The sequence below is a fragment of the Mustela putorius genome, unplaced genomic scaffold (genome assembly GCF_011764305.1).
Source record: "Mustela putorius furo isolate JIRA1106 unplaced genomic scaffold, ASM1176430v1.1 tig00003858_pilon_pilon_pilon, whole genome shotgun sequence".
NCBI lineage: Eukaryota > Metazoa > Chordata > Mammalia > Carnivora > Mustelidae > Mustela > Mustela putorius.
This window is the reverse complement of record NW_025422010.1, coordinates 18679607-18686513: the sequence shown is the minus strand read 5'-3', so window position 1 is coordinate 18686513 and position 6907 is coordinate 18679607. Positions and strand designations below refer to the sequence as shown.

General features: G+C 47.7%; 1 long non-coding RNA gene across 1 annotated transcript; it reads right to left on the bottom strand.

The window, feature by feature from the left end:
- Positions 1-445: 445 nt before the first annotated feature.
- Positions 446-6209, bottom strand: LOC123387626. Its single transcript, XR_006602072.1, has 4 exons — positions 5238-6209; positions 4453-4586; positions 3923-4153; positions 446-591 (listed from the first exon to the last, which is right to left on the bottom strand). It is a non-coding gene; the product is annotated as an uncharacterized LOC123387626 (long non-coding RNA).
- Positions 6210-6907: the final 698 nt, after the last annotated feature.

Here is a 6907-nt window from a genome sequence, read left to right as displayed (position 1 = left end):
CACAAAAGACACAGCTGGTGGGGAGTCTTCAGGCAATTCCTGAACTTTCTGCAGCTCCCCTGTGAGCTGTTAGGATGCACGCAGGGTTTACACTCGATGTTGTGAGGTTAGGGTGGGGGTTTCTATGACTGGTTACTAAGCCCATGAAAACACACTAACAGAAGTAAAAAAAGTCTTTGTGCTGGGAGCCAGGGGGAAGCTGGACACGCTCATCCCACCTGTGCCCTGGTTCCTGGAAAAGGTCTGGACTTAGGTCACTCACCCATTATGAGCTCCCCGACATGTGCCCCCCACAAACAGCGCTCCCCAGCCCTCCTCTGCCCAGCCCTGACCCCGGGGCATCCCCTGAGCAGCCCACGAGATCCTCACCCCTCAGGACGCCGGGTCTTGTGGGGGTGAAACACAGGTGAAGGGGATGAAGAGGTACAAAGCTCCAGTTATAAAATGGGTAAGACCCGAGGATGAGAAGTACCGCGGACAGAATGCCTTCTATAATATTGTGATAGGTTCGTACAGTGACAGCTGGTGACTGCACTTACCATGGTGAGCATTTTGTAACACATACAGCTGTCGAATCACCCTGTTGTACACCTGAAATGAATAGAATATATTGTATGTCAACCATACTTCGATTTGAAAAAAAAAGGACTGGGCTGTCAGTGACCGCCCTCCACTCAGCCCATTCATTTTCACAGTGATTATGGGTTCCTGAGGATGGAACTGAATGGTACCCTCTGGGAAGCATAGATTTTAACCAGTTTTTTCCCTATCTGTACTTACTTTGCATGTTTTTCAACTCTGAAATGCATGGAAAACCTCAGATTCTTCCTGGCCTGATGCCCTCCTTGTGTTTGTTGCTATATTATGAAAGCAGTAAAAAAAAGAAAAAAAAACATATATATATGATTTCTCTATTCCAAGTTCCCCACATACATGGGATTGTGCAATATTTGAGTGTGTGTGTGTGTGTGTGTGTGTATAAATTCCACTTACATGAGGCTCCTGGAATAGATTTATAGAAGGGAGGTTTGCAGGGGCTGGGGAAAAGGAATGGGAGGTGACAGTGTCTAATGGGAACAGAGTCTCAGTTTGGGAAGATGAAAAAATCCAGAGATGGATGGTGACAGTCGTTGTATGACAATGCAAATATACTTAATGTCACTGAACTGCATGCTTAAAAAAGGCCAAAATGGTAACTTTCACATGATGTATCTTTTACCACCAGGATATCAAATGTATATTATATATTTGCATCAGCTCCTCTCTTATTTAGATATATAACTAATTTCAGACAGTTTACATTTTACTTTTGATCTCTCACCTCCTTTTTTATATCGTGTGCTTGGTTTGGACCTTTTATCTCCTAAGACTTTTCTGGATCTGGTTTTTTACAGAACCAAAAGGAATACCCCTCCAGGAAAAACAAAAAACCAAACAAGACAAAACTATGGCTCTCTCTTCCTTCTGTATCCCCCATAGCCAGTCACCCTCTTCTCAGTTGCTTTTAGGCAGAAAGCTTTCCTAGTTCAAGAGAAAGTCTGATTTTCAGTGGTACATTTAATAATTCATAAATCATGAGAGGTTCAAACAGGTTCAAAGTTTAAAAGTTTAAAAGTTTTGCTAAAGCTTTAAAGTTTAAACTGTCAGAGGCTTTGACAAAAAACTTTTCCTGTCTGGAATATTTAAGATTGTTGTGCCATATTATATTCAGGACTCTGTTATAGCCTCCTCTCCCAAAATGTTTCTCCTAAGAGAATCCAGGCGCCGTTGGCTTCGCGCGTTTTCCTCTGTGGCCCTGAGGCCCCGGGGTCCCGGAGGGCGAGCAGGTACCGGGAGCCGGACTGGGGCGGGGCGGAGGGTGGGGGTTGCTCTGACAAACCGCACTTTGGGGGAAAGCACTTAGTTGGCCAGAATCACTGTCGTGTGGGGATTTCTCTTTAAAAGAATGGAAATTGTAAAATGAGATCCTGGCAAAAGTGTGTAATGAGGTCTTGGCGGAAGACAGTGAGTTGTGCATAATCTGCTATTTCAAAATCTGGAAGCAGAGAGGCCAAATCTTCCGCTGGCCTCCAGCTGACCTCTAATTTTTCAGGCATAATTACTGTATTTGCATGTGCGATTGAGTGTGGTGTCAGCCACCCACGCCAAAGCACTTTTTGGAGTTTACTGGGACAAGAACAGACACAGTCACTTCCACCACGAACTGTGCTTGACCAAGCAAGCATAGAACATGGAGGTCATGTCTGACAATCTGGCCTTGGACCCCGATGCTGCATATACTGTGTTGTTTTGATAACGTCACTCCGTTTCTCAGAAACCTTCAGTGGCTCCCACTGGCCTTTCAGGTCAGATCCAAGGACTGAGTCATGAACTTTCAGCGTCTCACGTCAGATCCTCACTGCAGACGAGCAAACCCCCAGCCTTCCCCCACCTGCCCTGCTCACTGCCACCTCCAACCCTGTTCTGTGTGCTCCACTCCACAGCTGAGAAGATTTTCCTTCTCCTTTTCACCAAACACGTCTTTACAATTTTTTCAGAATTCTCCTCTTGCTTATGGTTCCCCAAGACATTAGTACCGGTGCCAGGACCAACTCAGCATAATCAAATTCTTTCCCTGGTTTCCAGGATTTGGTGACAGGATGTTGTAAGATGAGCCCATGACACAAATGCACTAATGTTTTGGGCTCCCAACTCGGGTTTCTATCCCTGGACGACGAAGAGCGTGTTTTCACAGGAACAGCCTCCTTCCAACCTCACCTGCTCCCCTCCATGCCCTCCCCGGAGTCTTCAGTCCTAGGAGCTCTGCGGGCTTCTCCACGGTTCCTGATCAGAACACCTGACATGTATCTTCCGGACTTTCCTGGGTGGCCTCTGGTGGCATCCCAGAGTCGCCACACTCTTTTCTTGAATCTTCCTAGTGTCCTAACTTTGCATGACTTTTTTCACCTCTTTTGTGCCTCCTTCTCCAGCTGCCCCCCCCCCAGCATGGGGCACTCCATGTGGCACATTCATGGCCAGTTCCCCTTCCTCCAGTGCTGCCCCCAGGCAAGCTCCCCTCCCCCTCTCCTAGGGGCCACATACCAACTCTCCCATGGGCCCTGACACCCCGTTGGCCTCTCCCCACTGACTCCACAAATGAGAATCTGGCAAACTCAATGCCTATTTCCTGACAGTCTATCAGAGAAAGAAACCAGTGGAAGTCGTCCTGCAGAGCTGCCCCCCTCCCACCTCCAGACTCCATATTTCATTGTCTTTCTGCCAAGGCTCCTTTTGTGTTCCCCGCTCAGCCAAGTACCTGGTTGGGCAGGGTAGGACTCCCCGCCGCCCCTAAGAGCTTCCCCCTTCCACTTTCCCACCCCAAAGACTCCTTTGCCATCCTCTCCCTCTCCTCTAGCCCACCACTACTTCTTAATTCAGTCTGTCACCACCTCCTGTTCTAACATGGCAATGCCCCGCTCTCAGGCGGCTCTTCTCTGGTCTTTCCTGTTCCCAATCTTTACAGACAAGGACAAGTCATGTCGCTGCCAGGGAACCGCAGCCTTTCCCTGAGCTGCCCCCCCACACTCCTGGAAACACAAGGCCCTTGGCCGTCGGAGCCCCCTCGACTCCACCAGCCGCATACTCCCCCACACCCCTCCCCTTCTTCTCTCCCCTCTCTGCTCCAGCCAGACCTGCCTGCCTTCTGTTCCCCAGCAGGCAGCCTCGTTCATATCTCTGTGCCTTTGCAAATACAGTTTCTCCTACTCGGAAGGCCTTCTCTGACTCTCAGCCTGCTGAGCCCAAAGCATCCATTGGGTCCAGCTCACTTCCACCATGAAGCCCTCTGGGATTCCTGTCGGCAGGGAGACACTCCCCCTCCCTCCTACTTCTAGACAACTGTGTTCTATGCACTGAGCCCCTCCGTTGGTCACGTGCGCCTTACCTGAGGGACTCTGGGCTGCTTATCTCTGATCCCTCAGCACCCGATCCTCTGTCTGGCAATTCAGGGGCCAAGCTCCTCTGAAAGAATTAAATCTTGTGGCACCAAGGAACAACCTCCAGATAACTAAGTGCCCTCGGCATGGGAAAGTGTCTTCTCTGAATCGGATTCTTGGTTCTTCTCTGATTGTAGCCTGTTAGAATTTTCACTATTCCTGATTGGGAAGTGTGAACTCTTGGAGAGAAAAAGAGAAAGATTCTCATTTAGATGACTCCTGTCTCCCCAGCAGACTCATGAACCTTCCTTTGTGGGTTGTAAACTCCATTTATCCGGGGGCAAGGGGCACGCCTTTTGGGTACCGTGTGGAACATTCTGGTTTCTACGAGAGCGGATGTAAATCATTTTCTGCTAAAACCATGCAGATATTTGTAATGGTTCAGAGAGCTCTGTAGTTAAGCCTCTGTTCTGGCATGTGAATTAAGGACAGCTTAGAGGAACACAGGCCCTGGGATATTTGTGGCTAGTTTGCTTACATCCACGGAGAGATGACACGACTTAGCCTCATACACATCAGGCTTTGAAGTCAGCGAGACCAGGGTTTAAGTCCTGGCTCCACCAGGAGGGCACCTGGAGCAGCCCACTTCTGCTCTCCACCTCAGGTCCTCATCTGTAAAACAGAAAAGGTCATACCTCCTGGGGCTGCTGTGAAAATTAACTAAGGTCATGTCTTTAAAGCACGTATCACAGAGGAAGCCCTCAATTGTTGCTATAGCATGTGCCGGAGTGCTAATGACTGGCAATTAATGCTAATGATTGCCTTAATCAGGAGCACAAGAAGTGCTTCATTTTTTTAAGTTTTTTTTTTTTTTTTACAATTTTGTTTATTTATTTGACAGAGAGAGAGATCACAAGTAGGCAGAGGCAGGCAGAGAGAGAGGGGGAAGCAGGCTCCCTGCTGAGCAGAGAGCCCAATGTGGGCCTCGATCCCAGGACCCTGAGATCATGACCTGAGCTGAAGGCAGAAACTTAACCCACTGAGCCACCCATGTGCCCTGGGAAGTGCTTTATACACTAGAGATCTGTACCCACACATGCACACAGAAATACGGAAATACTTATGTGTGTATATATATATGCATTTATAGGTATAAATTTATATATACTGTGTATTTATATTTGCACACATTGGCTATAATGACATAAAATTCTTACAATACACCTATGAGGTCGGAACTCTGTTTGTCTCCACTTCTCAGGTGAGGAAACTGAGTCAGGTTAAGTAACTTGTCTCCAGTCACTGGACTAGTAAGTAGCAGACCTGGAATTTCAACTGAGGCAATCAGTCTGGAATCCGAGTCCATGCTCTTCACAAAAGCTTCAAACTGCCTCAGTGCACTCTTCCGGTCAATGAATACTTTCGTCATCACCATCGTCACCATCACCACCATCACTTGTCGTCACCGTCGTCGTCGTCGTCCAGGATGCTGCCATATGACAAAAGCCCTCTGGCAAGGCTGACTGTTCACACAACTCTCGGGTGGTGACTCTGTCGCACAAACAAGACCGTTATCTATCTGGCAGCATCTGGGGCTGCCCCAAAGGTCTATCCCATGCAACACGAACACTTGGGTGGTAGAAAGCACTGTCTAGGGAGGCCCTGGAATTCCAGAAGACTGAAGCCAGGATACGAGCTGGCGCGGAGTCAGAGTGTGTGGCCCCTGGCGCAGCCTCATCCCATTCGCCTGTTGTCTTTCCTCGTTCAGCTGGAGAAAGCCACCCAGTGATCCCTGCCTCCCAGTCAACCCCAGCCAGACTGGGATTTTGTAATCGCGTCTGTCTCGGATGACGGCCCGCAGAAGTCAGATGTGGAAGGGCTCGCTCGGACTGTCCACGCATTCCACCCTGGAGCCAGGAAATGAGAACTTCTAACCCAGTGTCACTGGTTGTAAAAATCACATGTATTTGTACAATATGGAAGTGGACGTAAGTGGATCTGAATGTCATAGCCTGGTTTACCAGAAATTTCATTTTAGTGTGTTTTCTTTTCTTCCCTGTTGTCACCTATGTTTGCTGATTTTCCTTTTCTACCTGTTTTTCTCTCAATTTCATCTCAAAGTTTATTCTTGGCCTGGACCATATTAAGGCTCTTTGTCCTCGTAGTCTGTGTAAAATAGGCTTTCCTGAAATATTTTTGCTTAGAATCAGGTGCATCAGGGCACCCAGGTGGATCAGTTGGGTTGCACATCCAACTCTTGGTTTCAGCTCGGGTTCTGGTCTCATAGATCCTGGGATTGAGTCTCTGCATCAGGCTCTGTGCTCAGCAGGAGCTGAGTGCTCTCTCTCTCTCAAATAAATAAATCTTAAAAAAAAAAAAAAAAAACTGACTCAGCTTGGCATTAGGCAAATTGCCTTCTCGAAGCCTAAGTTTTGCATATGTAACATGGGTATAATAAAGAACCCAACTTGAAGGAATTGTTGGGACAATTCTATATAATAATTAACAGGAACTATCACTCCCTGAAAATCAGCGCAGCTGATCACTGCACGAGGTGCCTTCTCCCAAGCTTGCCGACAAAAAACTGCTGAATAAAGGAAGAGATTATAATGTCCTATTTGGCATCAAGCCTCTTTCCTGGAGGTACATCTCTACCCGGATGGAAGGGAACAAAGACAGTCTCATCAGCCAGCCCGCTGCACACCGCACGAAGCATACCATCCTCTCGTTAAGGAAGCTAGGTTCCCAGCCCTGTTTTACAAAAGAGGAACTGAAGGCAAGAGAGATGCTTGCCCAAGGTCACCCAGTGACTAAGCAGGGACACACGTAATTACCACGTGCTAAAGCAATATTAAACAGTAGCACTAACAAGAACAATTAGTGGTTGTTGAGGGGAGCTTACCACAGGCCAGGCACTGTTCATTTAGTCCTCATATCAACTCTATGAGGTAGACACTATTACTAAGCCTGTTTTACAAATGCATGGATAGAAG